This window comes from Hylobates moloch, unplaced genomic scaffold (assembly GCF_009828535.3).
Source record: "Hylobates moloch isolate HMO894 unplaced genomic scaffold, HMol_V3 SCAFFOLD_10, whole genome shotgun sequence".
NCBI lineage: Eukaryota > Metazoa > Chordata > Mammalia > Primates > Hylobatidae > Hylobates > Hylobates moloch.
Genome location: NW_026652285.1, coordinates 9,586,977 through 9,597,866, shown reverse-complemented (window position 1 = coordinate 9,597,866; position 10,890 = coordinate 9,586,977). Strand labels below are relative to the sequence as shown.

General features: G+C 40.2%; 1 protein-coding gene across 10 annotated transcripts in view; it reads left to right on the top strand.

The window, feature by feature from the left end:
- MYO1D (myosin ID) overlaps window positions 1-10,890 on the top strand; it is a 386,481-nt gene that overhangs the window by 59,713 nt on the left and 315,878 nt on the right. The window contains exon 1 of one of the 10 annotated variants that reach the window (XM_058445327.1): window positions 4,320-4,386. The exons of the other annotated variants lie outside the window; for them this stretch is intronic. The gene's annotated coding sequence lies outside the window, so the exon portion shown is untranslated. Of the gene's footprint in view, window positions 1-4,319; window positions 4,387-10,890 lie in introns of those variants that run through there. 10 annotated transcript variants of the gene reach the window in all.

The following is a 10,890-nucleotide window of genomic DNA, read 5'->3' as shown; positions in this document are numbered from 1 at the left end:
AATGGGGAAAGGATTCCCTATTTAATAAATGGTGCTGGGAAAACTGGCTAGCCATATGTAGAAAGCTGAAACTGGATCCCTTCCTTACACCTTATACAAAAATTAATTCAAGATGGATTAAAGACTTAAATGTTAGACCTAAAACCATTAAAATCCTACAAGAAAACCTAGGCAATACCATTCAGGACATAGGCGTGGGCAAGGACTTCATGTCTAAAACACCAAAAGCAATGGCAACAAAAGCCAAAATTGACAAATGGGATCTCATTAAACTAAAGAGCTTCTGCACAGCAAAAGAAACTACCATCAGAGTGAACAGGCAACCTACAGAATGGGAGAAAATTTTTGCAACCTACTCATCTGACAAAGGGCTAATATCCAGAATCTACAATGAACTCAAACAAATTTACAAGAAAAAAACAAACAACCCCATCAAAAAGTGGGCAAAGGACATGAACAGACACTTCTCAAAAGAAGACATTTATGCAGCCAAAAAACACATGAAGAAATGCTCATCATCACTGGCCATCAGAGAAATGCAAATCAAAACCACAGTGAGATACCATCTTACACCAGTTAGAATGGCCATCATTAAAAAATCAGGAAACAACAGGTGCTGGAGAGGATGTGGAGAAATACCATTTGACCCAGCCATCCCATTACTGGGTATATACCCAAAGGACTATAAATCATGCTGCTATAAAGACACATGCACACGTATGTTTATTGCAGCACTATTCACAATAGCAAAGAGTTGGAACCAACCCAAATGTCCAACAACGATAGACTGGATTAAGAAAATGTGGCACATATACACCATGGAATACTATGCAGCCATAAAAAATGATGAGTTCGTGTCCTTTGTAGGGACATGGATGAAACTGGAAAACATCATTCTCAGTAAACTATCGCAAAGACAAAAAACCAAACACTGCATGTTCTCACTCATAGGTGGGAATTGAACAATGAGAACTCATGGACACAGGAAGGGGAACATCACACTCCGGGGACTGTTGTGGGGTTGGGGGAGGGGGGAGGGACAGCATTAGGAGATATACCTAATGCTAAATGACGAGTTAATGGGTGCAGGAAATCAACATGGCACATGGATACATATGTAACAAACCTGCACATTGTGCACATGAACCCTAAAACCTAAAGTATAATAAAAAAAAAAAAGAAAAAGAAACTGGGGCTTGTAGTCTATACAGGTGTGGCAGAGAGGGTAATCACTTACCTTGTCTTTCTCAACATTTCCTACCTAGCTTGCAGTTAGGTGGGGATCACAGGACTAACCTGTGGTATTGGCCAATGAACTCTGCACAGAGCGATGTGTCACTTTGAGGCCAAGGGAATTCAGAGCCAGCATGCTTTCTTGTTTGTTTCTCCTTTGCCAAAGCCTGTGCTCTTTAGGCCTCCTGTTCTCATTGGCAAATCTACGAGAGGGAAGAGGGCTGCCAGACCAGGATTGGACTTAAGCATAATAAAAACTATGCTTTTAAAAAAATTATGAGAATAAGAGCAAACATGAAAATTTAAAATATTTAAGTCATTATCATTGATATTTTTCCATACTTTAGAAATAGTAGTCACAATTCTTGAGCCACAATTCTTGAGCCACAAGTTTGGAATGGTTTCTTCTACCCCAGTATTTTTGGTGTCTTCCTGGTAAATAAGGAAAATCCAGGTTGAAATGGGCAACTTCTATAAGTCAAGAGGCAGAAAATCTTTTTTCCTACAGTTTATGTATTTTAGCAGTAGTTTATGTAGCAAAATGGATCTCTTATGAGATAATTTTTTCATTAAGTATTTTTTCAACAGAATTGTATTTGAGCCTTGAGTGCCTATTTTCTTCAAGATACTGTTAAGCTCTGCAAAGGTGAGTAAGTCATATATCTTGTCTTCAGGATTTACCATCCGTAACAGACTGCTAATTATTCACCAAAATGTGTTTCCTGTTCTTTGGGGGCACATCCTCCCTTGCAGTTACGTGTCATGTGACAGAGTACTCACTAGTGGAATTTTTGAGGTCTAGACACTTCTAGGTCTAACTCATAAAAGCCTCCTGCAAGTGATTCTCTATTCTCTGCCCCTTTTGCTGGCTGGCTGTTGATGCGCAAGGTAACTTGAAGTCATGTGTTGAAGATGGAAGCGTTTTTGTCAGACATGTCACTGAACAGTTGCATGGAGCAAAGGCCCACTCCCTCCCCACAGAAACGTTTGTATTGGACTAATGTATGGGTAATAAATCAACTTCTTGTGTAAAGCCACTGAAAGTTTGGAGTTTATCTGTAATAGCAATTAGCATTACTCTAGGCAACTTTTAATAGATAATACAGCAATTCCAGTGTGAATATTTAAATTTTCAACAATGATTAATTTATGTCTTATTTGTAATGCATCCTGCTTAGAAGAGATATGTTTTCTTTTAAAATAGTCTGCTAATTCTTTGTCTTGCTTTCATTACTCCAAATTACATGTCTCTTAACAGCCAACAAATGGCTACTCTGATTAAGGAGGCCTTTCATTATCCTCCTTCCTCTCACACCGTTTTATAAGGTCATTTATATGGTTTCTGTGCTTACAAATTCATTGTGCATTTACTCTTATTTATAAATGCAGTAGGAAAAAAAAGGGATAAATTTAGAATGTTAACACAGAAGTGTTTTGTTTTTGTTTTTGTTTTTGTTTTCTTGAGACGGAGTCTTGCTCTGTCGCCAGGCTGGAGTGCAGTGGTGCGATCTCAGCTCACTGCAACCTCCGCTTCCCGGGTTCACGTGATTCTCCTGCCTCAGCCTTCCAAGTAGCTGGGACTACAGGTGCACGCCACCACACCCAGCTATTTTTTGTAATTTTAGTGGAGACAGGGTTTTACCATGTTGGCCAGGATGGTCTCGATCTCTTGACCTCATGATCCGCCCACCTCGGCCTCCCAGAGTGCTGGGATTACAGGCGTGAGCCACTGCGCCCGGCGAGAAGTGTTTTTTATATGGCTGACCTGAACTCTGGCAGGTCACTTTTCTAAAAAGTGTTGCTGCCTCGAGAAAGTTACCAACGTGTGAAAGCTAGTTTGTATTAAACCTTCCACCTAATGCCCATGGCAGAAATCTAGTTATTCTTGATTCATGTCTGTCCTCACCATCTCCACTCCCATCTGGTCAATCACCAGATGAGGTCAATTGAGTCTCCTAAATATCTTTGAGTGTGACTACCACCATGCTCTAGCATGGGTTTCTATCAAACGTCCCATGGATGCAGCTGTCTCTTAACTGGCCTCCATAGCTCCAGTCTTAAGACTTCCATGCTGTAGTCAAAACTTCTTACCATGACTTGGAAGGCCCTTGTATCATCAACAATTAATTCTCCTCTCTTCTATTTTTCCTTTCCTTTACTGTAACTGTCTTTTCTGTGCCTTGTGCTCCAGGCTTACTGAACTTCTCTCCATCCTTTAAACATGCTTTTTTCTTTCTGAAGCCTCTCAGCCTCTGTTCCTGCTGAGATCTCCATGTGGCACACTACTCTTTCCCACTCCTCCTCCTACACCCCATCACCTCAATAATTTCTACCCATTCTTTAGTTTTCAACTTAGATGTTACTTCTGGGATCGCCTTCTCAGTCCTTGAAGTCTGGGTTAACTGCCTTTCATTTGTACTGTAATATATCTCCCTGCATTTCCTCTAATAGCTCCTTTGTTACATTTTCCTTTTACTTGTCTGCATCCCCTACTGGGCTGTCTGGAGGAACACAGGCCATAGTTATGTTGATCACCATTGTGTCTAAGCCCTTGGCATATTGCTTAGCACAAAAAATATTTGTTAGATGAATGAGTAATAGGTTGTGTAAGAACCTAGTCTTTTTTCAGACTTGTCTGTAGAGTGATATTTGAGGATATAATAAAGAAGAGACTGAAGTCAGTGCCAGAATATCTTTTCACATATTGGGAAATCATCAGTGAAGACCGTTTACAGGAGAAATGATTGAATGCTGGATAGTTGTTGAAGATTGAACTAACAAGATTTGCCAATGGATTGGATGATGGGTGTGGATGACTCCATGTGTATAAGTTATATTTGCTAGGCAAAATTGTTCATGAAAAGTTAATGTTGCCATTATGGTTAAGGTGGTTGTGAGAATTAAATGGCATATTATACATACAAAGTCTCTACCTAGCCTAGTGCTTGACATTTTGTAGGTACTCAATAAAGATTATTTTCCTATTTGTAAGTGACTTAGTACTTTGTTAAGGCAGGAAAGCTGAATGTGTTATAACATGCTGCTGTTTCTGAGCAAAACTGTGCAGCAGGTGAAGTTGGTGCCCAGTGTCTGCTGGAACTTCTGCAGTCCTCTCCATTGTCCTACCCAGAACCCCACAGGCTATATCTCAAGGTCAGTACTCCTCCCCTTGACCTGGTACTCTACTTGTCTCTCCAGTTCCCTCACTTGGAAGGCTTATTACTCTCGTGTTTCATTCTGACTTCCTCTAACTTAAGTGTAGGTAACACAACATAAAGAGTTAAGAGCATTTACTCTGCTGTCAGACTGCTGGGTTTGAACTGTGGCTCTATCACCCCGACCTTTGTAACCTTTTGCAAGTTACTAGACCTCTCCTGTCCTCATTTTTTACCATATGTAAAATAGGAAGAGAAACTCTTAGAACTGTGAGAATAAATGAGATAATTCTTGTAGTACATTTGAAATTGTGCCTAGCACATAAAAAACACTGAATAATTGTTTGCCATTTTGAGTCATAATCATACCTGATGACTTCAGCCACTTCTGTGTAGCCTTCAATATCCCTTCTGTACCAATTCTTGAATCTCTGCACTCCTGTCTTCTCATCCATCCTTTGATCTTGTTTCCATTTGGAAAAGTAAACTCAAACTCAGAATTCAAAACTAAACTTATCAACTTGCCTATTAAGGCAAGCTTGTCTCTTTTTGTAGCGGAATGTGTTGGCTACAAGTAGTAATAGAAAAACCCAAATAAAAGTGACTTAAACTACAAGGAAAGTTATTTATCTCCCATAACAAGAAGTGTAGCAGTAGAACGGGTCCTGGGTTGGATAATTCAGTTATCAGTTATGTTTTCAAGGACCCAGGTGCCTTCCATTTCCTCAGCATTTTGACTTGTCCTTTTAGACTGGCTCTCCTCATCTCAAGATGAAAACTCAGGCAATATGTGCATATGACAGCTTTCAAAAAGGATTGCCCCACACCTTCACTCAGATCCAAGAAAAGCTTCCTAATCTCATCAATGACAAGAAGACTGGAATTCCCAGCTTTACCTTAGACTAACCAAGATCCATTCTCTTGGAGCTGGGGACAGCATTCCATTTTTGGAGCACATGGCTGGGTGAGGGATGAACACCTGAACAGCATCAGAGCCCTCCTGGCAAAAAAAAAAAAAAAGAGAGTTGGGAGATAAATGTGGGTAGAGGGCATACAGTATCTACTACAAGGTTTGAAATATTTCATGATTAGAAGTAAAATATCTAAAAATGAAGAATTAGTAGTCACATTGAAGTTAGGGAAACTAGGTAGTAAGTACTGTAGAAAATCAAGTCAGACCAAGGATTGGGGCTGGAGTAGGGGGGATGGATTTGGGAGATGCAGCATGCATCCTCATTGACTGCACATAGGGAGGGGAAGAAAGGCCTCAATTGATTTCCAGTTTCTTTTTGGCTAAGTGGATAGCCATTCATGGAGATGAGGAAGACAACAGGATAAGTAGGTTTGACTGGTAGAGGTTTACTTGAGTTATGTTGTAAATGCATTGAGTCTGGGATGCTTAGTGAGACATCCTAGTTGAAATATCCTATAGGCAGTTGGAAGAAATGTCTGAACTGGAAATGTAGATGCTCTTTTGAGAGCAGAAACTGCTCCTTCCTCTTTTCTTCATTATTGATGGTATCCTCCAGTCTTCTTCAAGTTTTCCTTATCCTTTGGTGCCTCTCAGGCTGATAGCCTTCTCCCTCTCTTCTTAAGGAATACACGCACTTTTGGTGAAGCTGTTGCTACAATTGCTGTCTGTCTGCCAAGGTTTCAGTGTAATGCCATAAGGCAAATAACCTAAACCCATTAAAATTAATTCAGAATTTAAAAGGCCAAATAATTTAATCTACTTTTTAAAAGACTCATAAATATTAAATTACCAAAAAAAAGGCAACTCCTCAAACAGAATACGTTTATCCTAAGCCCAGGAAATTGTGATAAGTGGACAGAGTTATTTAAAGGCATATTAAAAGTTAGACTTCTCACGCCTGTAATCCCAGCACTGTGGGAGGCCGAGGCAGGCAGATCACTTGAGGTCAGGGGTTCGAAACTAGCCTGGCCAACATGGCGAAACCCTGTCTCTACTAAAAATACAAAAATTAACCAGGCGTGGTGGTGGGTGCCTGTAATCCCAGCTACTCAGGAGGCTGAGGCTGGAGAATCACTTGAACCCAGGAGGCAGAGATTGTGGTGAGCCAGGATCATGCCATTGCACTCCAGCCTGGGCAATAGGGCAAGACTCTGTCTCAAAAAAAAAAAAAAAAGTTAAAGACTTAACCTTATGGTTCCCCAAAAGTATAAACATGAGAAACAGAGATCAGGAATTTTCAATCATGTGCTGTTTAAACCTAAATTACCAGGGAAAATCCTCCAGCACATTCTGACACAGGACACCCAACCATCTGTACCTTTTCTGAGTCTGTGAACTCTAAACTTCAGGGTCACCCTTAGAACTCTTTGTATCTGCCCTTCTGTTTCTCTTGCCACCTACTCTCCCCTCCCTTTCTCAGCCTCCCTGTCTGCTGTCTGGGTGCTCTTCTCTGCAGCTTCCTCACCCTTCATATATAGTCCCTTGTCACATTGATTCCTAACTCTGGCTACCCACTACTTCCTCCCCTTCACCACTTCTCCCCAGTGTTCACATACACCTTTCAGCCACATCATTCTCCTGGCTGCTTGCTGCTCATGCTTCTCAAGGTCACCTGCACACCACTGCTTTTGCTTTGTCCTGGCCTTTTCCCTTCACCCTTTACTTAGCCCTTCCCACTGCCTTTAGGTATAGAGGAAGCATTAATTAGTTTTTGCCTGTCTTTAGAGAAGCAGATCATTGATCATTGTGAATTTGTACTGCAAATACTATATAGATTATTAGCTCACCTGGCAATTATAGTTGGACCCCTTCTAATAAGATGATGCAAAAGGCCTGTCCAAGTATTAGCAGTTGCTATTATTGCTGAGCACAGAAACACTGCATGAGTGCCCCTTGTTTTAAAAACAGCCCAATGGCTGGGCGCAGTGGTTTTCACCTATAATCTCAGCACTTTGGGAGGCCAAGACAGGCAGATTACTTGAGGCCAAGAGTTTGAGACCAACTTGGCCAACATGGTAAAACCCTGTCTCTACCAAAAATACAAAAATCAGCCAGGCATAGTGGCACATGCCTGTAATCCCAGCTATTTGGGAAGCTGAGGCGTGAGAATCATGTGAACCCAGCAAGTGGAGGTTGCAGTGAGCCAAGAACACACCACTGCCCTCCAGCCTGGGCAACAGAGCAAGACTCTGTCTCAGAAAAAGAAAAAAAGAAAAAAAAAAAAAGCCTAGGTCAGGTACAGTGGCTCATGTCTGTAATTCGAACACTTTGGAAGGCCAAGTTGGGAAGATTGCTTGAGGCCAGGAGTGCAAGACCTGCCTGGGCAACATAACAAGACCCCCATATCTACAAAATAAAAAACAAAATAATTTAGTTGGGTGTGGTGACACATGCTTGTAGTCTTAGCAACTCAGGAGGCTGAGGTGGGATGATTGCTTGAGCTCAGGAATTTGAGGCTGCAGTGAGCTGTGATTGCACAACTGCACTCCAGGATGGGTGACAGTTTTTTTTTTTTTAATCAAAAATAAAAATGAATAAAAACAGCCCTAGGAGGGTGTGGGAGAGCAGGCATTTTCTTTGAGATACAATTTAGAAATATCTCTCAAATCTACCCCAAATATACATACGCATGTGCATGTGTGTATTTATATGTACATATACATACACATATTTACATATATACATATACATATGGCTATACATAAAGGCATAAAATTTGCATACAAAATTTCTCAGTGTCTTAGTCTTTCAGGCTGCTCTAACAAAATATCATAAAGTAGGTAGCTTATAAATGGCAGAAATTTATTTCTTACAGTTCTGGAGGCCAGGAAGTCCAATATTAGGATGCTGACATAGTTGAGTTTTTGTGAGTGACCTCTGCTGGGTTGCAGACTGCCACCCTTTCATTGTATTATTACATGGTAGAAAAAGAGTATGTTAGCTCTGTGGCCTCTTCCTGTAAGAGCACTAATCTCATTCATGAGGGCTCTACCCTGATGACCTGGTTACCCCCAAAGGCCCCCTCTCCAAATACCATCACATTAGGAGTTAGATTTCAGTGTATGAATTTTGGCGTGGCAGGGAGTGGGACACAAATATTCCATTCACAGTGCTCAGAATACATTAGAAATCGATAGCATTGGTTATAGTCAGATAAAAGCACTGGAAGTTCTGGGATAAGGTGTGAGGGAAACCTTTTTACTGCATTCCTTTTATATCTTTTGATATTTACTTAAATATTTCTTTCAAATTTATTTATTTATTTATTTATTTTAAAGAGACAGGCTCTCATCCAGGCTAGAGTGCAGTGGTATGATCATATCTCACTGCAGCCTCGAACTCCAGGGCTCAAGCAATCCTCCTGCCTCAGCCCCCTGAGTAACTAGGACCACAGGCATGCACCACCATGCCTGGGTAATTTTTAAGTTTTTTTGCGGAGACAAAGTTTTACTATGTTGCCCAGGCTGATCTTGAACTCCTGACCTCAAACAATCCTCCCACCTTGGCCTTCCAAAACATCAAATTTAGTATTCTATGACCCATCAGTTCTCACTTGAAGAAATTTTCCCCCACAGAAATGCTTGTTTGGGTTAGGAAAATTGTGGCTAAGGTGATATTAATGATAACATTGTTTATAGTAACAATAGCAACCTAAAAGTACATCAGTAGGGGCTGACGTCTCAATTATAACATATCTATGCTGTTATTTAGGAAAATGAGGTATGCAAATATGGTAATGTGAAAGGGTTGCTGATTAAGATAGGGTAGGTTATGCTACAATTACAAACAACCCCAAAGTCTCAGTGGCTTTAATGTAAGAAAGGCTTATTTCTCACTCACATAAACTTTTCTGTGAATCCAGGGGACTCTCCAGGCAATCACTGAGCATGCAAGCTGCTTTGATCTTGTGGCTCTGCCATCTCAAACACAGAGGTTCTTCAGTCACCAAAGCATGTGCACACCAGCTTTTCTGTGCTTTGGCCCAGAAGTGTGTGTGTATCCCACAGCCTGTCGGGCAGAGCTAATAGCATGGCCTTGCCTAACGCCCGCGGAAGTGCAGGAGAACAGATGAGATGTTTGGGATATAAGCCTGCTTTACTATTTACTGCTAATGTTACCTTTAGTATTTAAGACATCCTAATTGAGAAAAACATGTAGATCAGATTATATGATATATATCACATACAGACAAGATATATTAATATAATATGACACATAAGATATAGTGTATATTTTACATATTATATATAATTTTGTTTTAAATATGTATATACATAGGGTATAGGAACATAAAGTTTTATGGGAGAATACGTGTTAACAATAGGAACCTCTAGAGAGTGGAACTAAGGTTACCCTGTTTAAATATTTTTACTGTAATTTTTTATATTTTCAACCCAATAATAAAGTGTTTAAACTGCTTTAAACACTATAGTCTTTACCTTTTATTCATACATATTAAAATAGTAGGATTATTGTGTATTAATTTTTTGAGTTTTTTCCAATCTGGTTTAAATTGACTTTGTGAAATCCTCCATGAAAATAAATTCAAGTTTGAGAAATCTGAGTTGTGCAACTGTTATTTCACCTTAAATGAAATTAACTTATAGCCTATTTATGTGTGTGTATAATATGTATAGACCAAAGAGAATTGCCAAATTTGCCTACACTTTTATTTATACGTCCTATGTTATTTAGTTAAGGCTTACGTGTTGCCAGTTTTATAAAATAGGAAATGCCATTCACTATTTACTCTGCACCACTCCTTTCCTGAATACGCTGGAACTAAAGGGCAGGCAACGAAATAAGCAATTCATTCATGGTGAGCAAGAAGGAACAGACTAGCAGCGCCTTGGAAAGCCAAACACCCTTGGAGCTATAAAAACATAGTAACAGATGACATAATCCTTACTCGGAAGATTTATTATTAATTTCTTTAGACATTCAAAATGTGGAGGTTTGGCCATTCATGGTGGCTCACACCTGTAATACCTGCACTTTGGGAGGCTGAGGCAGGAGGATTGTTTCAGCTCAGGAGCTCAAGGCCAGTCTGGGTAACATAGTGAGACCTTGTCTCTAGTGAAAAATTTTTAAAAATTTAAAAGATTAGCTGGGCATGATGGCATGCACTTGTAGTCCCCAGCTACTTAGGAGGCTGAGGTGAGAGAATCACTGAGCCCGGGAAGTTGAGGCTGAAGATTCACTTTTCACAGATTAATGACTATTTCTGCAAAGCTAAACATTCTAATTTACAAATGGGATACATATTAAATATACATTTAAAAAATACATTTAAACTCTAATTGAAAAACAACATAACACCTTAGGTATGGTGCGATAAGGTTACTTTTTTTTGTTTTTGTTTGTTTGTTTTGGACACAGAGTCTCACTCTGTCACCCAGACTGGAGTGCAGCGGTGCAATCTTGGCTCACTGCAACCTCCGCCTGCTGGGTTCGAGTGATTCTCCTGCCTCAGCCTCCTGAGCAGCTGGAACCACAGGCGCATGCCACCACTCCTGGCTAATTTTTTTG